This window comes from Artemia sp. Qi Xiang Cuo, chromosome 19 (assembly GCF_049724085.1).
Source record: "Artemia sp. Qi Xiang Cuo chromosome 19, ASM4972408v1, whole genome shotgun sequence".
NCBI classification, from domain to species: Eukaryota; Metazoa; Arthropoda; class Branchiopoda; order Anostraca; family Artemiidae; genus Artemia; species Artemia sp. Qi Xiang Cuo.
Genome location: NC_142812.1, coordinates 25542349 through 25568149, shown reverse-complemented (window position 1 = coordinate 25568149; position 25801 = coordinate 25542349). Strand labels below are relative to the sequence as shown.

Here is a 25801-nt window from a genome sequence, read left to right as displayed (position 1 = left end):
AAAACTATTTCCGTAAAATCTGAGCTAATTAGGGTTTTTGACCGTAAACTATAGTTTTTTGTAAGAAAATTATGGAAAATACAATTCTCTGGTTCAAATGTGAAACTTAAGTCCATTTATGGGTCGAAAAATAAAACTATTTCCGTAAAATCTGAGCTAATAAGGTTTTTTGACCGTAAACTATAGTTTTTTGTAAGAAAATTATGGAAAATACAATTCTCTGCCTCAAATGTGAAACTTAAGTGCTTGTATGGATCGAAAAATAAAACGATTTCCGCAAAATCTGAGCTAATTAGGGTTTTTGACCGTAAACTATAGTTTTTTTCTAAGAAAATTATGGAAAATACAATTCTCTGGTTCAAATGTGAAACTTAAGTCCATTTTTGGATAGAAAAAAAAAACTATTTTTTTAGAATCTAAGTTAATAAGGGTTTTTTACCGTAAACTATAGTTTTTTGTAAGAAAATTACGGAAAATACAATTCTCTTTTTCAAATGTGAAACTTAAATCCATTTTTGGATCGAGAAAGTTAACTATTTCATTAAAATCTGATCTAATAAGGGTTTTTGACCTTAAACTCTAGTTTTTTGTAAGAAAATTATAGGAAATAAAATTCTCTGGTTCAAATGTGAAACTTAAGTCCATTTTTGGATCGAAAAAAAACTATTTCTGTAAAATCTGAGCTAATAAGGGTTTTTGACCGTAAACTCTAGTTTTTTATAAGAAAATTATGGAAAATAAAATTCTCTGGTTCAAATGTGAAACTTAACTCCATTTTTGGATCGAAAAATAAAACTATTTCCGTAAAATCTGAGCTAATAAGGGTTTTTGACCGTAAACTATTTTTTTGTAAGAAAATTATGGAAAATACAATTCCTTGTCTCATAGGTGACACTAAAATCCTTTTTTGTGATCGAAATATAAACTATTTCTGGAAAATCTGAGTTAATAAGGGTTTTTGACCGTAGATTCTAGTTTTTTGTAAGAAAATTATGGAAAATACAATTCTCTGGTTCAAATGTGAATCTTAAGTCCATTTATGGATCGAAAAGGGTTTTTGTCCGTAAACCCTAGTTTTTTGTAAGGAAATTATGGAAAATACAATTCGCTGGTTCAAATATGAAACTTAAGTCCAGTTTTGGATACTCTTAATGAGGAGGACTGATGGTTCTAATTCAATATTTTTTTCATAAAAACAAACTATTGTTTTTTAAACTTCGAAATTATTCAACTTTTTTTATTTTTTATCTTTTTTTTGTACGTATCTTAAAATGAAAAAATATCTTTCTTGAATTCACCTCTTGGATACACAATACAGAAATTAAAAAATAATTGTAATTTCCAGACTTCATCTTCATGCAATATATACCGAGAGTTCTATGACTCCCCCCCGCAATGAATTCTAAGGGTTTTATGACTCCTCCCCACAATGAATTCAGAGGGTTTTAGAAGTCATCCCCATAGCCATAACTCCGTTCAAACTTGAGCGAAGATATAAAAGTTTGATGATGTATTTCTCTACTTAACAACTACATTAATAGCTTCCAAGATGATAGGACTGTATGACACAGAATTTATCGGTTTGAAAAATACAATTCTCTGGTTCAAATGTGAAACTTAAGTCCAGTTATGGATACTCTTAATGATGAGGACTGATGGTTCTAATTCAATATTTTTTTCATAAAAACAAACTTTTTTTTAAACTTCGAAATTATTCAACTTTATTTATTTTTTATCTTTTTTTTGTACGTATCTTAAAATGACAAAATATATTTCTTGAATTCACCTCTTGGATACACAATAGAGAAATAATAAAAAAAAATTTGTAATTTCCAGACTTCATTTTCATGCAATAGATACCGAGAGTTCTATGACTCCTCCCTGCAATGAATTCTAAGGGTTTTATGACTCCTCCCCACAATGAATTCAAATGGTTTTAGGAGTCATCCCCATATCCATAACTCCGTTCAAACTTGAGCAAAGATATAAAAGTTTGATGATGTATTTCTCTTCTTAACAACTACATTAATAGCTTCCAAGATGAAAGGACTCTATCACACAGAATTTATCGGTTTGAAAAAATCATCTTGTGGTGTTATATTTGAATATGCATTTTTATTATTGTCAATGGAACTCGAAGAAATTGACTGTTATCATTGGATACTGAACTATAACATGTTTGAGTATGATAAAAGCTTGTGGAGTACTACATTGCATCGTATAAACAGACTGAGATTCTACGATAGAGTGATTACATCACTTAATAATAGTGGCCAAGAACTGGGAAAAGTCCAGGAGAAAGTCAGTGACATTTTCAGCTTTTCGGGGTTGAAGCACTACGTAAAGGATAATGTACCTACAGATAAAGTTTTGATCCAAAAGTGTGACCCTAGGATTCCACTTTTCAATCTAGAAGAATTTAAGTGTCCTAAATTTGGAGGGGTTTATCACCATCCTGAAAACGAGGTCAGGTTCTTCGCCAAGTGGATACCTAAGGACATACCTGATTTTGTATTAATATTCTACATAGCAATATCTCATTAAAAATATATTATGCATTACATTGTTATGTGTTCATTATTTTAGAGTAAGCTAGCATATCAAAAATTTAGAATGTCTATTAAAACATTGGAGATGTGAGAAAAGCAATTTGCATACATCTATTGTCAGACACATGGAATAATATTGACAAAATCTAGGCATCAGAATGAATAAATTCTTTATCAATATCCGTTGTTGGATTTGTCATTATGTCATTGTGAGAAAATTGTAAGTAAGTAGGAATTAAGTAAGTAAGTAACAAACTCTTTCTTAAATTCACCTCTTGGATACACAATACAGAAATTTTATTATAGGAAATTATGAAAAAAAAATGAAGAAACTCTTTATTAACATTCATTATCGATTGAAGTCGCTTCCTAGACAGACAATAGAACAAATCACAAAATCAAGTATAAGAGTGATTAAATTCTATATCAGCATCCATTTCTCGCATACATAGGAAAAAGTTGACAACATCTAAGCATTAGAGTGAATAAATTTTATTTATCAATATCTTTTGTCAGATACATCGGATAAAATTGACAGAATCAAAGTATAAGAGTGAATAATTTTTTTTTTCAAAATCTTGTCTCAGAGAGATCAAAAAAAATTAACCTAATCTAAATTTCAGAATGAATCAAAGTATTAAATGCAAATTCAGCTTGATTTTCAAACTCATTAATCTTTATATAAACTGCAAAAGTTTCACAAGAAGCATCTTTCAACGTTTTATAATTTTATAAGAAAAGCAATGAATGGAAATTCATTTTGATTTTGATGTTGGGTATAAATTTTGTCATTTTATAAAAACTGCAAGAGTTTCACAAGAACTATCTTTCAACGTGTTTTAAGTTCAAATGAAAAGTATTCAATGAAAATTAAATTTGATTTTGATGGTGGATAAAAACCCATCCATTCTTATAGAAACTGCAATAGTCTCATGGGAAACATCTTATGATTTAATACATGCAATAAACTAGCAAGTGTCGATAGCCGGACAATTCTTTTTTTCTTTTTTATCACAAACAATTTTCAATGTGTCCAAGGCAGAACAATTTCTTCATAAATTCCACTATTTAATGCCCCTCTCCGGCCCGCCCCGCCCCCCCCCCCCCACAGCCTGCCGCAGCGGACCCTGTAGAGCTTCCCGGCAAGCAGCGGGCCCCGCTGCGGCGATGGGAATAACATTGACAAAATCTAGGTATCAGAATGAATAAATTCTTTTTCAACATCCGTTCTTGGATATGTCATTATGTCATTATGAAAAAATTGTAAGTAAGTAAGTGAGTAGGTAGGTAAGTGACAAACTCTTTCTTGAATTCACCTCTTGGATACACAATACAGAAGTTTAATTCAGGAAATTATGAAAAAAAAATTTAGACGGGGTTACGTGCGCGCACGTAACCCCGTCTAAAGTTTTTTTTCATAATTTCCTGAATTAAATTTCTGTATTTTGTATCCAAGAGGTGAATTCAAGAAAGAGTTTGTTACTTACTTACTTACCTACTTACTCACTTACTTACTTACAATTTTTTCATAATGACATATCCAAGAACGGATGTTGATAAAGAATTTATTCATTCTGATACCTAGATTTTGTCAATGGTATTCCCATCGCCGCAGCGGGGCCCACTGCAGCGGGCCGGGGGAAGGGACGGGGTGGGCCAGAGAGGGGCATTAAATAGTGGAATTTATGAAGAAATTGTTCTGCCTTGGACATATTGAAAATTGTTTGGGATAAAAAAGAGAAAAAAGAATTGTCCGGTTATCGACACTTGCTAGTTTATTGCATGTATTAAATCATAAGATGTTTCCCGTGAAACTATTGCAGTTTCTATAAGAATGGAAGGGTTTTTATCCACCATCAAAATCAAATTTAATTTTCATTGAATACTTTTCATTTAAACTTAAAACACGTTGAAAGATAGTTCTTGTGAAACTATTGCAGTTTCTATAAAAATGACTAAATTTTTACCCAACATCAAAATCAAAATGAGTTTCCATTCAATGCTTTTCTTATAAACTTATAAAACGCTGAAAGTGAACTTTTGCAGTTTCTATAAAAATGAACGAATTTCAAAATCAAACTGAATTTGCATTTAATACTTTTATTCATTCTAAAATTTGGATTTTGTCAATTTTATTTGATGTATCTGACAAAAGATTTTGAAAAAAAAATTATTCACTCTGACACTTAGATTCTGTCAATTTTATTCGATGTATCTGACAAAAGATGTTGATAAATAAAATTTATTCACTCTAACAATTAGATTTTGTCCACTTTTTCCTATGAATGCGAGAAATGGATGTTGATATAGAATTTAATCACTCTTATACTTAGATTTTGTGAAATTGTTTTATTGTCTGTCTAGGAAGCGACTTCAATCGATAATGAATGTTAATAAAGAGTTCTTCATTTTTTTTCATAATTTCCTATAATAAAATTTCTGTATTGTGTATCCAAGAGGTGAATTTAAGAAAGAGTTTGTTACTTACTTACTTAATTCCTACTTACTTACAATTTACTCATAATGACATAATGACATATCCAACAACGGATGTTGATAAAGAATTTATTCATTCTGATACCTAGATTTTGTCAATGTTATCCCATGTGTCTGACAATAGATGTATGCAAATTCCTTTTCTCACATCTCCGATGTTTTAATAGATTCTAAGCTTTTGATATGCTAGCTTACTCTAAAAATAATGAACACATAACAATGTAATGCATAATATATTTTTAATGAAATAATGCTATGTAGAATATTACTACAAAATTATATTATGACACATACTCATACACACGATCTCTCTTAAACATCCAGAAACGATGGTCCCATGATATAGAATAGTTTTTACCATGTCTTATGCATTTATCACGATCAGGTATGTCCTTAGGTATCCACTGGGAGAAGAACCTGACCTCGTCTTCAGGGTGGTGATAAACCCCTTCAAATTTAGGACACTTAAATTCTTCTAGATTGAAAAGTGGAATCCTAGGGTCACACTTTTGGATCAAAACTTTATCTGTAGGTACATTATCCTTTACGTAGTGCTTCAACCCCGAAAAAGCTGCAAATGTCACTGACTTCCTCCTGGACATTTCCCAGTTCCTGACCACTATTATTAAGTGGTGTAATCACTCTATCGTAGAATCCCAGTCTGTTTATACGATGCAATGTAGTACTCCACAAGCTTATATCATACTCAAACATGTTATAGTTCAGTATCCAATGATAACAGTAAATTTCTTCGAGTTCCATTGACGATAAAAAAAATGCACCTTCAAATATAACACCACAAGATGATTTTTTCAAACCGATAAATTATGTGTCATACGGTCCTATCATCTTGGAAGCTATTAATGTAGTTGTTAGGTAGAGAAATACATCATCAAACTTTTATATCTTCGCTCAAGGTTGAACGGAATTATGGGTATGGGGATGACTTCTAAAACCATCTGAATCCATTGTGGGGAGGACTCATAAAACCCTTAGAATTCATTGCGGGGAGGAGTCATAGAACTCTCGGTATCTATTGCATGCAAATGAAGTCTGGAAATTACAAATTTTTTTTTTAATTTCTGTATTGTGTATCCAAGAGGTGATATCAAGAAAGATATTTTGTCATTTTAAGATACATACAAAAAAAAAGATAAAAATAAATAAAGTTGAATAATTCCGAAGTTTAAAAAAAAAGTTTGTTTTTATGAAAAAAATATTGAATTAGAACCATCAGTCCGCATCATTAAGAGTATCCAAAACTGGACTTATGTTTCACATTTGAACTAGAGAATTGTATTTTTCAAACCAATAAATTCTGTGTCATACAGTCCTATCATCTTGGAAGCTATTAATTTAGTTGTTAAGAAGAGAAATACATCATCAAACTTTTATATCTTCGCTCAAGGTTGAACGGAGTTATGGCTATGGGGATGACTTCTAAAACCATCTGAATTCATTGTGGGGAGGAGTTATAAAACCCTTAGAATTCATTGCGGGGAGAAGTCATAGTACTCTCGGTATCTATTGCATGAAAATGAAGTCTGGAAATTACAATTCTTTGTTTATAATTTCTGTATTGCGTATCCAAGAGGTGAATTCAAGAAAGATATTTTGTCATTTTAAGATACGTACAAAAAAAAGATTAAAAAATAAATAGAGTTGAATAATTTCGAAGTTTAAGAAAAATAGTCTGTTTTTATGTAAAAAATATTGAATTATAACCATCAGTCCTCATCAATATGAGTATCCAAAACTGGACTTAAGTTTCACATTTGAGCTAGAGAATTGTGTTTTCCATACTTTTCTTACAAAAAACTAGAGTTTACGGTCAAAAACCCTTATTAGCTCAGGTTTTACGGAAATAGTTTATTTTTTCGATCCAAAAATAGACTTAAGTTTCACATTTGAATCAGAGAATTGTATTTTCCATTATTTTCTTATAAAAAACTAGATTTTACGGTCAAACACCCTTATTAGCTCAGATTTTACGGAAATAGTTTTATTTTTCGATCCATAAATGAACTTAAGTTTCACATTTGAACCAGAGAATTGTATTTTCCATAATTTTTTTACAAAAAAATAGAGTTTACGGTCAAAAACCCTTATTACCTCAGATTTTACAGAAATAGTTCTATATTTCGATCCAAAAAAGGACTTTAGTGTCACCTATAAGCCAAGGAATTGTATTTTTCATAATTTTCTTACAAAAAAATAGAGTTTACAGTCAAAAACCCTTATTAGCTGAGATTTTACGGAAATATTTTTATTTTTCGATCCAAAAATGGAGTTAAGTTTCACATTTGAACCAGAGAATTGTATTTTTCATAATTTTCTTACAAAAATCTAGAGTTTACGGTCAAAAACACTTATTAGCTCAGATTTTACAGAAATAGTTAATTTTTTCGACCCAAAAATGGACTTAAGTTTCACATTTGAACCAGAGAATTGAATTTTTCATAATTTTCTTACAAAAAACTAGAGTTTACGGTCAAAAACCCTTATTAGCTCAGATTTTACAGAATTGTTTTTTTTTCGATCCACAAATAGACTTAAGTTTCACATTTGAACCAGAGAATTGTATTTTCCATAATTTTCTTACAAAAAACTATAGTTTACGGTCAAAAACCCTAATTGGCTCAGATTTTGAGGAAATAGTTTTATTTTTCGATCCATAAATGGACTTAAGTTTCACATTTGAACCAGAGAATTGTATTTTCCATATTTTTCTTACAAAAAACTATAGTTTACGGTCAAAAACCCTAGTTAGCTCAGGTTTTACGGAAATAGTTTTATTTTTCGATCCATAAATAGACTTAAGTTTCACATTTGAACCAAATAATTGTATTTTCCATAATTTTCTAGCAAAAAACTAGAGTTTACGGTCAAAAACCCTTATTAGCTCAGATTTTACGGAAATAGTTTTATTTTTCGATCCATAAATGAACTTAAGTTTCACATTTGAAGCAGAGAATTGTATTTTTCAAACCGTTAAATTCTTTGTCATACAGTCCTATCATCTTGGAAGCTATTAATGTAGTTGTTAAGTAGAGAAATACATCATCAAATTTTTATATCTTCGCTCAAGGTTGAACGGAGTTTAGGATATGGGGATGACTTCTAAAACCATCTGAATCCATTGTGGGGAGGAGTCAAAAAACCCTTAGAATTCATTGCGGGGAGGAGTCATAGAACTCTCGGTATCTATTGCATGAAAATGAAGTCTGGAAATTACAAATATTTTTTTATTATTTCTCCATTGTGTATTCAAGAGGTGAATTCAAGAAATATATTTTGTCATTTTAAGATACGTACAAAAAAAAAGATAAAAAATAAATAAATTAGAATAATTTCGAAGTGTAAAAAAACAATAGTTTGTTTTTATGAAAAAAATATTGAATTAGAACCATCAGTCCTCATCATTAAGAGTATCCAAAACTGGACTTAATTTTCACATTTGAACCAGAGAATTGTATTTTCCATAATTTTCTTACAAAAAAACTAGATTTTACAGTCAAAAACCCTAATTAGATCAGATTTTACGGAAATAGTTTTATTTTTCGATCCATAAATGGACTTAAGTTTCACATTTGAACCAGAGAATTGTATTTTCCATAATTTTCTTACAAAAAACTAGAGTTTAAGGTCAAAAACCCTTATTAACTCAGATTTAACAGAAATAGTTTTATTTTTCGATCCATAAATAGACTTAAGTTTCACATTTGAACCAGAGAATTGTATTTTGCATACTTTTCTTACAAAAAACTAGAGTTTAAGGTCAAAAACCCTTATTAACTCAGATTTTACAGAAACAGTTTAGTTTTCAATCCAAACATGGACTTAAGTTTCACATTTGAAAGCTACAATCGTAATGAATGATACTTGTTATCAGAAAAAATGTCAATAATAAAAAAAATCAAAAAAATAAAAAAAAATGGGGGAAGGGGGCCAAAAAGTTGGAGGGGAGGGGACACCCTTCGAGTTTGGGGATAGGAGACCTTTGGGGGGTTGATGTCTCTGCTGGTTAGGCTCGTTGGTGCTTATGATCCTTGATGGTTCGTACTCACATACACCTTACTACTTGATTTGCAAGGATTTCTAAGTTTTGTTCTGAATTTCATTATTAAAATTATGTTCTTGCCATCTACATCTCTCTTAGTATCAACTTTTTAGCATACTATAACGATGGACCCTATTTCAAACAGACAACACTGTTCAAACACAACTTGTGTATTATACAGAACACATCGGAGAGGTAAAGCTAGGTCGACTCACAATGTCATTCTATCATCATTAACCATTTTCATAGATTGATGTTGTCTCAAATTTATAACAAATTGCCTGAGTTAACAACTCCGAGGGGTTACCTTAACTGATAATCAGTTTAACCCTTTTTTTTCTCTTTTTCACCTTCATACAATCCAATTCGCAAATCCCTTACCCCTTTATGCAAATGTAAATACCATTCCTTTTATTCAAATCCAATCTCCAATCAAGTTATCGTATATTGAGCAACCATCGCTGTCTCTGATTGGCTCCTAAAAATGTCTACGTCAAACGGTACAATCTTGTGGAATTCTTATCAATAACAAAAAAAAACAGTTTTTGGTATCCTTTCATGTATCCCTGAAATCTTTTACAAGGTAACTACTTGGGTTAAACTATAGCTCAAGTCCTTGGAATAGCGCAACCAGGTGTTCCACTATCCCCGAATTTTCGGGGATTTCCCCGAAAATCTATGTTTCTCCCCGAAAAAATTTATGTTTCCCCGAATCCTGGAAAATCACTCAACTACGGTTTGACCCCTAGTGACTATCCCTAGCAAACATTACTTTACATACCATAATTTTTCACTACTCTCTTGTTCGTTAATTTTCGTCTCCTGTGTTACATTGCATAAGAACCAGACCGATACAATTTAATTATAGACGGTTCTTTATATGTTCACAAAAGTTTCACTTTCTTTTATTTAGATTTAATAATTTCGAATGCAATATTCCAAATGCTATAAGATTCTTACATTTACATCATTCGTGGTCAAGTATCTTGACAAAATTAGCCAAGAATTATACTTGAAGTTGTTTAACGGAACGCTCAGTTAGATTCTGGATTTTGAAATTGAACTTCTAAAGAAAGAGAATTGTTTTGAAAACCGAATCATAAGCTTAAATTTGGTTTTCTTTTGCTATTTTCAGTTTTGGACATACTGTATTAATGTTTAATACTTAATAATTGAACGCATATTATATTGAAGAAATTGATCTTTTTGCCAGGAATTCTTACCATTTAAATTTTTGTTTCATTCGGTGCGTAAAATTTAAGTTCTTTTTATCTGAGAATTTTATTTGTCATACCACTCTTTATCCTCAAACGTATTCACCCATCACTCCCTCACAATTATTATTCTGGTCCCTTCACCCGTGAAATTTTTGCAGTGACGTAATATTTTAAACTGCAGTTTTAGGAACTTTTTACGGTCTTGCAAACTTGTTAGTTAGGCAAAGGAAATTTTACGGAAAATATATTCTGCTCAAATTCGGGATAGCCAAGTAAATTTCTTTAAATATCTAAGGCCTACCTTTACAACTTCTAATGCTTTAACAATTAATAACCCTGTATGAAGGCTAATCCTGAGATAAATTTTTTTTTTAAGAAAATGTGGTATAATTTATTTCTTCCTAAGAACTATCCCGAAATACGATCTTCTTACCTTAAAAAATGCACAACTCTCTCCCCCTTCTAATGAGACAAAATTTAGCTACAGACTATGTAAAAGGTCGAAGAATAGAGGATTCAAACGGAAGTAACCCCAAAAATATTATCCATAAGAAAATTTACAACACAGCTTAAGGTAAAAATTTGGGTATTAGGATCATATTGTTTTCTTGTCAAGTTTTAACTATTTTCGGACATATTTATCGCGAAAAGTTGGTTAATAATGCCAAATAATGTTAGTGCGAAGTAAAAGAATTAGTAAATTTTATAAGATTTGTAGCCTACAGCTATCAGGTCCAGGCATTAGATGACCTGATATAAAAATGAGACTGCAATAAGTATTATATTTGGAATATGAATGGTCACAGGGTTGGTGGGAGGGTTGGGGGTTAATCGGTGACTATATAGTAATTATGAGGTAACCAAAAGAAAGAAAAGCATAGTAGAAACAAACAATGAAAAAAATCTATGTTCCGAGGAGGTATTTTCCGCACGGGGGTGGGTATTTTCCGAGGGTATTTTTCGCGTGGGATTTTTTCCGCGGGGGTACTTTCCGTGGGGAGTATTTTCAGGAGGGGAGCATTTTCTGTGGGGTATATTTTTGTGAGGAGGGGGGGGGTATTTTACTTTTTTCCGTGGGAGGATTTTTTTTTTTGGGGGGGGGGGGTAAACACCTAAGTCCTTAGAAGCAGCATGAAAAACCAACAATGTCTCAATTGTCGTCAAAATTCCCTTTTTAGTTTAAGTTTAAATTCACTTGTTTAGTTTAGTTCTTATTTGTTTTAAGTTTTGATATTACCCCGTCCTTATAGGTTGAATTTTTCTATTTAATTTACTTATCTAGAAACCGCAAACAATATTTGGGTTTGTTTTTAAATATTATTAATGAATTTCTGAGATTAATGACTTAATAGAATATTGTTACTGGTATTTACAGTTCACATATGTTCAATATTTTTCTTTTTTTTTTGAAAACAATTTCGAAGTTTTTGCCGCAATATCAGCAATAAGTGTTTTCAGCTATGGGTTCCAATCCCGGGCTCAGGCTCTAATACCTATTTAGTAAAAGGCTTGATTTACTACGCAGATACAAGCCCTACTTGAGCCTGAAAACGAAGCTAGAACCAATTTTGGCTCCCTAATTTTCGCAACGAAATTCTATATTGTTCTTTCCCCGAAAAATCCCCGAATCTTGAAGACTTGTCCCCGAAAACTCCCCGAATTTTTAAGACTTGTCCCCGAATTCTAATTTTCGAGGGTGGAAGCCCTGAGCGCCACTCTCTCAGCTTATGAATTGAGTCACTCGCCGGACACTCTAGGCAAATGGGTCTTATTAGATTTTAGACGCTTTTTTGCCTTTCAATTCCAAGCAACTTTTTGGTCAACCAAAATTCAATTCATTTTGTTAGGACAACTGTCTGAGCTTGTCAAATGGGTCACTCGCCTCACACTCCAGGCAGGTGGGGCCCCCTATTAGAATCTGATCGCTTGTTGGCTTGAGAATTCGGTAATTTTTTCGTTATTCATATTATTAACTTAAGAATAAAGTAAACATACCACTCGATGCCTTTTTTAAGCTTTTTCCAAATATAATAATCGTTTTTTTCGGAATTAAATTTTACACCCCAGCCCTATATATACCAATTCAAGGTATATATTTGCACATTAGGGGGGTGGAGGTAAGTTTAAACTCACCTCTCATTTATATCAGAAATAAAATTTACCCCCATCCCCCTAATGTGCAAATATATACCCTGAATTGGTATATATAGGGCTGGGGTTAAAATTCATTTCCGACAAAAATGATTGTTATTTTTGGAAAAAAGGCATCGAGTGGTATGTTTACTTTATCCGTAAGTCAATAATATGAATAACTAAAAATTTACCGCAAATCAAGTGACCTCTTGGTCAACCCAATATTTAATTTGTTTTTGTTAGTGCAACTATCTGAGCAAATGAATTGGGTGCTAAACCTGGCCCAACACTCTAGGCAGATGGGCAATCTCCGTTAGGCTTTGGACTGGACGACCAGACTCAAGCTCTTTGTCTGGCAGAACCGTTTTCTTTCATAATTTTGCCACCAAAGTAGCCTATCATATTTTCGTCATACTTAGGTATAGCCTATTTCGCAAGGACTAACCTAACTTCACTTCTTGAGTGTGGTGGGTGTAAGAAATAAGTAGCCTTGACATTTTTCACAACTTAGCTCAATGATTTCCCAAAATCATGAAAATCCCCTCACCTACACTTTTAGTTTAAACACACTTTTTAGATTTAAAATTTTTGATATTGAATATTTGTTCATAAGGACCCATCCCTCTAAAATGAAGATAACTATCCTACATTTTTAAATTTCAGTCAAGTTTAATAAAGCTGTTTTTCAACCAAAATACAAAGACATTTATATTAAAACAGAATTCACTTACTTTGTTAGTAGCGCTTTGAACTTGTCTCCGTCGACTGTCTAACGACTACAGCACTACAATTCGACTAACAAAACTGGTTATCTCAACTCATATTGTACCTCATCACATCTGTGTTGATGAAAGGTTTGAATATTGAAAGGAAAATAGATTGATACATAACATTTTCAACTGTTTTTTGATGCTTAACGCTGGATATTGCACTAGGTACCGGTTCACAGGAAGCATGAATTTAAAACAAGATCAAATAAAAAACAAGTTTTTTTTAACTGAAAGTAAGAAGCAGCATTAAAACTTAAATTATTACGAATATTGAGGGAATTGTCCCCTCCTAAAACACCTCGCTCTTTACGCTAAAGTTTTTAGTACTTTGGAAAAACTTCTTATTGTAGCCTACTAATTAATCGACCCTTGTGTTTCAGGAGTCCATTTTAAAAAATTAGGACAAAATTTAAACTCTAGTGTAAAGAGCAAGTTGTTGAAGAGGGGGCAATCCTCTTCTTATGTGTAATGATTTCTGTTCGTTCTAAGTTTAAATGTTGCTCCTTACTTTCAGTTGAAAAAACTTGTTTGTTTAATATAATTTCTGATCTTTTTTTAAATAATGCCAGGAAATCTGCCCCCACCTCCACGGAGAAATCTCCCTCTCCATGGAAATATCCTCTAGACTATTCAATCCCGGTGAAAATGTACCCCTGACAATTACCCTAACTCCACTCGTAAAATTGAGACGGAAAAGAGAAAGTAAGACACATAAAAAGAATTTTGCTTAGGGATTTTGGCAAATTCCCCAAGTGTATAATTTCTCCTGATAAGCTCATCCCCTGGAAATTTGCCTTCCCATGTAAGATTTCCCCGTGGAAAAACCCCCAGCAGAAAATTCGTCCACCCCCTCCATATGAAAATGTATACTTACTTCCCAATAACAAATATATGCGTATACAGTAGAAACATTTTATAACTTAAAGATCTTTTCTCTGGGGCTGTGGGGGGTGGTCATTCTTTATTCAAAGGTATAATTACTGGGCCTTTCAATTATGATAAACAAAATGGCTACCGCAAAATTTTGATCGGCCGATTTTGGATAAAGGGTCGGGGAGGGGGCCTAGTTGCCCTCCAATCTTTTTAGTCACTGAAAAAGGGCATTAGAACTTTTAATTTTCGTTTGAATGAGCCCCCTTACGATATTTTAGGACCGCTGGGTCGATAACAATCATCGTGGAAAAAAAAAACAATCCGTGATCTTTCTTCTGGCAAAAAATACAAAATTCTATATTTTTACAGATAGGAGCTTGAAACCTCTACAATAGGGTTTTCTGATACGGTTCATCTAATGGTATGATTTTTATGAAGATTATATGAATTTTAGGGGGTGTTTTTTTCTTTTTTTGAAAATCAGGCAAATTTTCTCAGGCTTCTAGGCTTTAACGGGTACAACTAAACTTAATGAAACTTATATATTTGACATCAGCGTAATAAGCCGATTCTTTTGATATATCTATTGGTATCAAAATTCCGGTGTTAGAGTTTCGGTTAGTATTGAGCTGGATCGCTCCTTACTTACAGTTTGTTTCCACGAACTGTTTGATAGATGTTCGGAAGGACAGAAGTCAGGGCTATCAGTTGAAGGAATATAGGTCAGCGGCGCCATTTCTTTCTGAGCTAAAGGGGGGTGAAGCAATCTCTGTGGGCCCTCTAAAGTGGCTGGCTCACAGTTGTTTAAGAACAATATTGATTCACAGTGGTTTGCACAGGCCTCACCCAAAATCAACTAGTAATAGTAAGAAGCAATTTAAAAGTGTTTAATGATTACAGAGAGAAATTAATTTGTTTTAAATCCAAGGATTTCACAAGTGTTTTCAATAAACATCAACATCAGATCTCTGAGCCTTTCGTTACCCATTATTGATCTTCAGTAGGTTTTAATCAGGCTTAGTGTAGACAAAAATCCTTACTAGCCGTTGTGATAGGCAGAATAATCAAGATTTGTATAATTTTCAAAATTTCGGAATGCACTATTGACCTTCAGACAATCGTGAAGTTCAAAGAGATCTTACGGCTTATTGGCTAAGAGTCGATATTTCTTCTCACAAGATCCGTTTGTGAGGTCAACAGGGTTGAGTCAATGTAAGCTTATTTGTAATACTCTGCTACACTAGCTAGTTGGCTAGCATCACGGAAGTTGGGCGAATAAACATCTAATGTAGAGATTGAGTCTAATACTGGAACTGGACTGGAAGAGCATTCATGAAGCGGCTTTCAAACTCAGAATACGATGCGTCTATTACACGAAAATAATCCCTTCTGAAATAATCTTCAGTTGATTCTTTCACATGAGCAAGATCACTTTTTCCAAAATTCGACATGGTTACAAAATTACGTAAGTGCGAAACGACTTCCTGTGCAGGCTTTGGTCTTTTACACGAGGATTCAGAGTTCGGAAAATTTTGCAAAAGGTTTTCAGTGAGGCCAGACTCACAAGAAAATTATGTTGCTTTACGAAAGATTTCATTAAATAATAATAATGATATTTATTTTTAACCCACTGTACAATAAATGTAAAATAGCTTTATCTGTTTGCATGTCTATAATTTTATCTCGCATAGCTGCAATAAGACTAGTAGCTCTAGAGAAAACTAGGTCTACTACACGCAGCTACTCAAACAGAGAGTTTGAGGCAATAAAAATAATCTGCTAGATCGAGTGTAAGTATAAATTCAAATGTCTAAGTCTGTGGACCTGAGCTGCCGATCCCCATCACTACATGTTTTGGTAATTGATAAAACGGCCAAAATACAGTTGCATCTATTCAGTACTTTGTTCACCGATCTATATCAGTATACCCATCTTGTAGCAGATGATTTCTTAAGCTGAAAAACAGTTATGCCAGCAGCTTTCTGAGTATTAACAAAAAGTTGGTTGCGTTTGTTACTATTGGCAATAAAGCAGTACAGCCCTTGAAGAATGGAGAAGATAGATGCCATTCATCTCAAGTTCTGAATGCAATCAACCAACACATGGTTCTCTATGGAGGAGTCTATGAGCATGGCCGTTAATGTAAATTGTATAAATTTTCTTGATATGACACTAATTGATAGGTTTGAGCTTTTCTTTCAATGCTCAGGTGGTTCTTGTATAACTCTTATTTCTTTTGTTTTTTCATGCTTTTCTCACTTTTTTTATAAGTTGATTCAAACTAATTCCCTCTTCCCCACTGATAAGGCATTTCGACTGTGAAGTCGAAACATCTGGTCTTTGATCGTTGGTACAGTTTCTTTTCAACTGTCCTATAAACAAATCTTGTCCTTTTTTCATATTCTCATTTTAATATAATCTTTGGTGTGTGATGTGTTTATCGATTCTTTGAATTGTCCTTTTTTATAATATATTTTTCTTATCTTTCCTGAAATCATAAGAAAAATAACTAGTATGAAATTCACACTTAAATTTTCTCGAAATTCAAGAAGCTAAATTTTAAGACAATTCAAGGAACAACATTCAAATAGCCATTTTGAATGAAATCAAATTTCAAATGTAGCGTGTTAACTAGAGACAAAGAAGAAAAAGCTTATGAAACTTGTAAAATCCTATTTGGTCTGGCTATAGCTACTAGGAGTGCAAAAAGTCCGTCTTTGTACAAAATTATTTGAAAAAAACTACGTTTTCTAAAGAGTTAAAGAGGCTGAGTTACAAGGTCGAACCTTAAAACGTACAGGGATTAGGAGGCACAGTTGGGGGGCTACCACCCCCAAACCCCCGCTTTCGCAGCCTTTAAATATAAAAAAAAATTTCTTTAAACTGAAAGTAAGGAGCGACATTAAAACTTAAAAAGAACAGAAATTATTCCGTATATGAAAGAGGCTGTGCCCTCCTCAACGCCTCGCTCTTTACGCTAAAGTTTGACTTTCTCACAACTCTTTTTTTAAACAATAAAAACTTTAGCGTAAAGAGCGAGGCGTTGAGGAGGGCACAGCCTCTTTCATATACGGAATAATTTCTGTTCTTTTTAAGTTTTAATGTCGCTCCTTACTTTCAGTTTAAAGAAATTTTTTTTTATATTTAAAGGCTGCGAAAGCGGGGGTTTGGGGGTGGTAGCCCCCAACTGTGCCTCCTAATCCCTGTACGTTTTAAGGTTCGACCTTGTAACTCAGCCTCTTTAACTCTTTAGAAAACGTAGTTTTTTTCAAATAATTTCTGCACGTTTTTGTACATTTTATTACTTATTATTGCTTGACTAACTGTTAGCTGATCGTGTCAGGAGTTAAAGTTGGGGGGCTGCCGCCCCCCAAACCCCCTGCTCTTGAGCGTTCTTGTGTTAAGGCTTTTAATTCTTGAATACTCAAATCACGTCGTACAGGGTGCCTCCTAATCCCTGTACGTTTTAAGGTTCGAACTTGTGACTCAGCCTCTTTAACAGCCCCCAACTGTGCCTCCTAATCCCTGTACGTTTTAAGGGTCGACCTTGTAACTCAGCCTCTTTAACTCTTTAGAAAACGTAATTTTTTTCAAATAATTTAAAAAAGAAACTGAGTTTCTTTTCAAAGTATATAAAAAAGTTGCTCTGATGGTGAATCGAACCCGAGTTTTCCGCCTGAAAGTCTGAAGTCTCAGCCGCTGGACTATACAAACACAATAGTAATTGTTGTTTAGCAAATAGAAGGTATTTTCGACGCAAGCAAATTCCCAAAAATCTTGATATGTGGTTTTTGGAAAACAGGGAAGGAGTGATCAGATTGAGCTGAAATTTCGACGATAGGCTCCCAGGCCCCAGGAAAGCTGATCCTTTAAATTTCAGCCCGATCAGACAACGTTAAAGGGGGGGGTTGTGGAGGTAAAAATTAACATGGGCTAATATAGGAAAACGAGGTTTTTCGTAAATGTACATTTTGGGGATAATTTTTTCGGTCTAAAAATATCAAAATGCCCTAACAGGTCGAATTCTGCTTCGAATGAGTCCTCATTCAACCGGATCCGTTGCCAACTGTGGCCTGTAGGCGTGGCTAACAAAAAAAAAAGAGATGAATTTTAAGTGGCGATATTTTGTTTTTTGAAAACAGGGAAGGAGTGATCGGATTGAGCTGAAATTTAGAGGATAAGCTCCCGGGCCCTAGGAAAGCTTAACCTCAAAATTTAATCCAAATCGGACAACGTTAAAGGGGTGCTGTGGTGGGAGGGTCGAAACTTCAGGCCCAGTTTACCCCATGAAGATAAAGTCGGAGGAGGATGAAATTTTGCAAGTTTCTTAGTTTGAGCTTGGGCTACAAAATGCAATTACCGCCGTCTCTCTGCGACCTCTAGGACCTGAAATCGCTTAACATTGTGGTGGGTCGCCTCTTTATAGAGGCACAAGTGTGCCTCCTTGATGGTTTTCAAACAGTTCGTGGTAACGAACTGTAAGTAAGGAGCGACCCGGCTCAATGGTAACCAAAACTCTAAAAAACGGAATTTTGCTACCAATAGATACAACAAAAGAATCAGATTTTAATTTTGATTTCAAATATATAAGTTTCATCAAGTTTAATCTTACCTATCAAAACTTACGCACCTGAGAAAATTTGGCTGATTTTTGAAAAAAGGGGGAAAGACCCCCTAAAAGTTATAGAAACTTAATGAAAATCACACCATCATATTCAGTGTACCCTACTATAGAGGTTTCAAGCTCCTATCTACAAAAATGTGGAATTTTGCATTTTTTGCCAGAAGAAAGATCATGGGTGGGTGTTTATTTTTTTGTTTTTTTTTTCCAGGGGTGATCGTATTGACCCAGTGGTCCTAGAATATCGTGAGAGGGCTCATTGGAACGGAAATTAAAAGTTATAGTGCCCTTTTTTAGTGACCAAAAAAATGGAGGGCAACTAGGCCCCCTCCCAAGCTCATGTTTTCCCCAAAGTCACCCGATCAAAATTTTGAGATAGCCATTTTGTTCAGCATAGTCAAAATCTAATAAATATGTCTTTTACGATGACTTAATCCCCCACAGCTCCCAGGGGAAGGGCTGCAAGTTATGAACTTTGCCAATTGCTTACATATTGTATTGGTTACTGGGAAGTATACAGACATTTTCAGGAAGAATTTTTTTCTGGTAGGGGGGAGGGGGGCTGAAAGAGGGGGTTACTCGGGAGAATCTTTCCTTGGAGGATGTTTCTTTGGGGTAAGGGACATTTCTATGAAGGGGGCGCCGGATTTCCAAGCATTATTTAAAACCCGATCAGAAATTAAATTTAAAAAAAACAAGTTTTTTCAACTGAAAGTAAGAAGCAACATTAGAACTTAAAATGAACAGAAATTATTACGTATATGAGGGGGTTCTTCCCCAAGTCAATACCTCGCTCTTTACGCTATTGTTTTTTTTAGTGCTTTCAAAAGAGCTATCTATTCTAATTAACGGCCTTTGTGATTAAAGGGTCATTTTTAAAGAATTGGAACAAAATTCGAACTTTAGATTAAAGAGCAATGTATTAACAAGGGGGCAAACCCCCTAATATACTTATTAAAAATATATTAATATAGAAGTTAGTTACGTAAGTTAATTCGTAAGTTACGTATATTTATTACTAATAAAAACGTTCGTAAATAAAATTCAACAAGTTTCGAGAAAGCCATTTAACCAAATAAAAATAAAATTAATATGCAAATTTCGTTTTAATTATTCATGCACGGTGAGCCAAAATCAAAACCTGCATTAATTAAAAAAACGTTCACAAATTAAATAAAAAAAATAAGTTTTTAAAACTGAAAGTAAGGAGCGACATTAAAACTTAAAACGAACAGAAATTATTCCGTATATGGAAGGGGCTTTCCCCTCCTCAACGCCTCGCTCTTTACGCTAAAGTTTGACTCTGTCTCAAAACTTTATGTTTTAAAACAACAAAAAACTTTAGCGTAAAGAGCGAGGCGTTGAGGAGGGGAAAGCCCCTTCCAAATACGAATAATTTCTGTTCGTTTTAAGTTTTAATATCGCTCCTTACTTTCAGTTTAAAAAACTTGTTTTTTTATTTAATCTTGTTACAAAGTCCAGAGACAGAGAAGACCTGATTCACACATGACTCAGAAGAGATTCAGAATATATTCAAGAACAAACTCAAAGAAATACATTAAGAGTACATTATACGTATATGTAGAAGAGATCACTACTTCAGATTCATGTAACTGACATGCATAATTTTATTACAGATCCTGGGTCACCTTGCTTTATTGCAGTGAAAGTCGGGCACCGTGGCTGTAACAACAAGGCAATAATGTTTTTTTTTTTGGCTTTAGACCAGGGCACTTCGTTTCGAAGGACTTGTCGTAGAAACTTCGAAAATGGCACATTCGATTGGAAATTGCAAGGGCTTGTGCCGTTTTTAATAGTCGAAAGTGATTGGAAGGCAAATAACACCCCTTCCACGCCCACCTTTTCATCAATCACATCCACTCAAAATTTTGAGATAGCCATTTTGTTCAACTTAGTTGAAAGATTTGGAAATTATGTCTTCGAGGAGGACTCTTCACCCTCAGCCATCAGGGAAAATGTTGTAATTTATGCCATGGGGGCATATAAGGTTTTTATGTCCCCATGGAAGCGTTGTTGTAGAAACTTCAAAAAGGGCTCTTTCAATTGGAAATTCAAAGGGCTAGTGCCCTTTTTAATAGTTGAAAATAATTGGAGGGCAACTAACCCACCAGTCACGACCACCATTTCCCAAAACACATATACATTCTTAGACCACACTGGCTATACATGACAAATGAAACTCAGAGAGGAGAGAAAGTAACAAAAATTAAAAATACAATCAAAATGGGTTAAAAAACGAGGATTTTGTCAGCCAGCGAACCATGAAGTTGACAAAATATAAGCAAATATTTCGACAAGGACCTCCGCCAAGTCGTCCTCAGTGCTAAATAAAAAAGAAAGAAAAAAACGAAAATCTAACCTTTCGAAGTTTACTAAACAAAGGCAGAACAGACACTGAATAAAAAACCAGGCAGGAATCAATGAAAATGAATTTAACAAGATGATTGGGCAATGAGCTTTCGTCTTGCAATAGTTTTAGCTGGTGTGCAATTTTGGTTTTCATTAGGCATTCAAATAGGTTCTTTTAAGTTTTTTTCGGTTCAATATATTGATTGAGTCCTTCAAAATTAAACTGTCGTAAATTTGTCTCAATAAAATATCTTCAGTAGGCTATCTCTTTTTATTGCTAAATTTTGGTTCTTATATTTTTTTATCTCAATTACCTCTTTAAAAGTTTGTGGTACGCCAGTTACAGTTGATATTAAGGTTACCTCGTCAAACAGAACTAGATGGGTCCGATTTACGAAAATATGCGAAGCCAATACCGAATCAAAGTTGTCATTGTTATTTTTTAATCTCAGGGGCTTATCTATTGAAATTTTGTGCTCATGCAAACGTTCACCTAGTTGTTGATGGGTCCTACCAATGTAAAATTTTCCACAAGAACACGGAATTCTGTAGACACCACTACCCAGTACAGGGTCAGTTTTATCCTTACCTGAGTTGAAAAGTGTTCAACTTTTTGTTCGGTTTTGAAAGAAACAGAGAGATTATGTTTTTTTAAAATTTTTCCAAGTTTATCGCCAAGTTTCGGGATGTATGGTAAAACGATGAAAGGTTTTTTCTCAATTGCCGGTGTAACTGAATCAAGGGGGACAAGCTGCCGATTTTTTTCTTTTATCTTTTTTAATCGTCTATATATTAAAATTTCAATGAGTTTGATTGGGTAATCATTGCAAAAAAGAATATCCTTGACATAATTTAGTTCAGAAGTTATATGATTACGGGAACAAATTTTTAAAACTCTGTCGACTAAAGATAAGATAAGATATTTATTTCTAGAAATTGCTATCACAAGCCCTGAAGGGCCGAATTCGAATTTCAAAGTCCATAAAAAAACAAACAAGCAAGAAAATCATAACAAAAGCACAACAACTTAAAGATTGGCAACCAATGAAAAAAAAATTAAAATAAATAAATAATCAAATATCGGAATGCTGTATGATTCCTTTGTCACTTATATTAAAAACTTCAAAATAGCAACTAGTTAATAAGATAAAAACTAATAAAACTGAAAAAAAAATAATATACACATTAACAAATGTTTAAAAAACAACATAAAAAGGGGATAGGGAACAAAAAAAAAGAGTATAGAGGAAACCGAGCTGTTTCTTTTATCATATAAAAGAAAAGACAAAATTTATGTTCAAATTAACCACTATTTATTAAATCAGTAAAAAAAGGGATTAAAGATTTTTTATACCGCAAGGTAGTACAAAGACTGGGAGATAAGGTGGGGATATGCTGGGACACAGTTCGTGGAGGACGATTTCCGTCAGGTACATGGTATTCAGGGAAAAGGTTCGCAGTACGGGGGTTCAAAACTGCCAACTTACCAAAACGGAGGCACAAATTAATTCTTCGTCTCTCGAGGGTCTCTAGGTTTGAAATATTTAACAAATACAAATACGGTATCTTGCCCTCTTTAAAAATAATTCTTAGAGCCTTCTTTTGGACATTTTAAATTTTTCGTGTTGCTTCATTAGGGAGGCCAGTGTGCCACACAGGACAAGCGTACTCTAATATGGGACGCACAAAAGAAATGTATACTTGTAGTAAGTGTGATTGGGGGCAACTGAATTTATTTAAAAGTTTAAGGAGGGAAAGCGAGGAGTTTGCTTGTCGTAGGATATTATTTATATGGACATCCCATTTCAAATTAGAAGAAATTGTAACACCAAGGAGTTTAAGAGATGTGACAGAAGTTTCAGGAGGTATGGGAGCAAGAAAAAGGGGAGGGGATTTAAGGAAACTTACTGAGACTCTTGCGGATTTAGAGGGGTTAACAGTCATGTCAAGGGAAGAGGCCTCACAGGCAATATCTTGGAGTATGCCCATTGGGTTGCTAAAGATGTTTTTATGACATATCTCTAAAACTGTCAAGTCATCGACAAATTTCCATCTATTGTCATAAAGGGTTGAAAGGCTATATTAATCATAAGTGAAAAAAGGAGAGGGCCTAGAATAGTCCCCTGAGGAATGCCATTAAATATGGGGAGATGATCTGAGAAACAATTTAGATATTTAACTGCTTGAGATCTATTAGAAAGAAAAGAGGCAACGAGCTTAACAAGGAAAGTTTCAATGTGAAATTCATTTATAAGTTTATCTATGAGTAAATTGTGGTTAATCAAATCAAAAGCTTTTTGAAGATCAATAGAAATTAGATTAAGCCAAGTGTTAGGTTTTTCAAGTAATTTACCCATGGAATCAACAAGATGGATCAGGTAATGAGAGGTTGACGTGGATTTGAGATTACCAAACTGTCTAAGATCAATGAGGGGGAGGACTTTTATCTTGAGCCAGTCTGCGAGAAAACTTTCATACAATTTTAAAAAAATTGAGGTGAGGGTAATAGGACGAATGCCATCAAAGCCAGGCTTCCCATTTTTCTTTTTGATTGGGGTAATAAAGCCTTGTTTCCAATATTGAGGGAACTGTCCAGATTCGGTAATTTCATTAAACAGGGTGGATAGAGGTTTTGACAGGTAATCACTGAAAGCTTTAATCAGAGGAACAGGAATATCTAAAGGCCAAATGCTTGATCGTTTTAGTTTTTCAATTTTTTTTACAAGCTCAAGGAGAGAAATATGTGTGAGTCAAAGAGGATCAGGAATATCTAAATATTCATAAGATAGGCGCGGACAACTTTGGGCAACAGAATCCAGAAACTTAGTTAGGTCATAAGCTGTGGCCTTTGGAGGTTCATTTATATAAAGATTTTGATGTTTCTTGACTCTTGCCGGTAAGTTTTTTTATTTCAGAGTACCAGTTCTTTGCTTATCAGGGCACAAGTATATAATTTAATTTTTATATTAGGGTCGGGTAGCTTTTCTAATTTGACTTTTTAATTCCTTTCTTAACTTATTTGCTTCAGCTAAATTACCCCTCTTAAATAAGCTTATTTTCGTGCGGATTAAAATTTTTATGTGATTATTTATGTAAGGTTTATCACTGGAGCACTTTCTGATTTTTTTTTCTGGGAAACATGATGAGTAGGAATCAATTAGTTTTTTGTGAAAAATCAAAATTTTGTCATCAAGGTTATTAGAATTATAAAGGTCTGACCAACTTTCACTGGTCAGCCATGATCCAAAAGAAAAAAGTCCAGCGTCATTGAGGGGACGGCAAACCCCAATGAAGGTAGTAAAAGAATGTTCAATGGCTGAGGAGGGAGAAAAAAGAAGACAATAGTAGTACCTGCCTCCTAGTGGTGGCAGTGCTTGCGGGAAGTTGTAATACTCACTCATGTTTGAACAAATAACATCAAGAGAGGTGTTACCTTTTGTTGTAGATATTTTAACCGGTTGTTTAATATTAAGAGAGATGCAGATAGAGTCGATTCTCAGGTCATATACATCACTAAGTAAGAAACTTCCAGTATTCGGATACTTTGTCTACACTCAATCAGCACTTATAAGGGAGTCTTGGATAAATTTTCGATTCTGGTCAATACTTGTGTGAGGGGACTGATAGAAGACAGTGGTGACAATTAAATTGAAAGGGCGGGGAAGGTTTTGAAATATTTGACAAAATGCAAACATGGTATCTTGCCCTCTTTAAAAATAATTCTTAGAGCTCTCTTTTGGACATTTCAAATTTTTTGTGTTAGCTTCATTTGAGAGGCCAGGTTGCCACACAGGACAAGCATACTCTAATATGGGACGCACAAAAGAAATGTATGCTTGTAGTAAATGTGATTGAGGGCAACTAAATTTATTTAAAAGTTTAAGGAGGGAAGCGAGGAGTTTGCTTGTTGTAGGATATTATTTATATGGGCATCCCATTTCAAATTGGAAGAAATTGTAACACCAAGGAGTTTAAGAGATGTGACAGAGGTTTCAGGAGGAATAGGAGCAAGAAAAAGGGAGGGGATTTAAGGGAAACTTACTGAGACTATTGCGGATTTAGAAGGGTTAACTGTCATGTCAAGGGAAGAGGCCTCACAGGCAATATCTTGGAGTATGCTAATTGGGTTGCTAAAAATGTTTTTATGACATATCTCTAAAATTGTCAAGTCATCGACAAATTTCTACCTATTATCATAAAGTGTTGATAGGGTGTTAATCATAAGAGAAAAAGGAGAGGGCCTAGAATAGTCCCCTGAGGAATGCCATCAAATATGGGGAGATGATCTGAGAAACAATTTAGATATTTAACTGCTTGAGATCTATAAGAGAGAAAAGAGGCAACGAGCTTAACAAGGACAGTTTCAATGTGGAATTCATTTATGAGTTTATCTATGAGTAAATTGTGGTTAATCAAATCGAAAGCTTTTTGGAAGATCAATAGAAATCAGATTAAGCCAAGTGCTAGGTTTTTTATGTAATTTACCCATGGTATCAACAAGATGGATCAGGTAATGAAAGGTTGACGTGGATTTGAAGTTACCAAACTGTCTAAGATCAATGAGGGGGAGGACTTTTCATCTTAAGCCAGTCTGCGAGAAAACTTTCATACAATTTTGAAAAATTGAGGTGAGGGCAATAGGACGAATGTCATCAAAGCCAGGCTTCCCATTTTTCTTTTTGATAGGGGTAATAAAGCCTTGTTTCCAATAT

General features: G+C 33.9%; 1 protein-coding gene across 1 annotated transcript in view; it reads right to left on the bottom strand.

Annotated features, from left to right (window-relative positions):
- LOC148940658 (kelch repeat and BTB domain-containing protein 3-like) overlaps positions 1–13237 on the bottom strand; it is a 34987-nt gene extending 21750 nt beyond the window's left edge. The window contains 1 exon segment of the mRNA XM_089105220.1: positions 13187–13237. The gene's annotated coding sequence lies outside the window, so the exon portion shown is untranslated.
- Positions 13238–25801: the final 12564 nt, after the last annotated feature.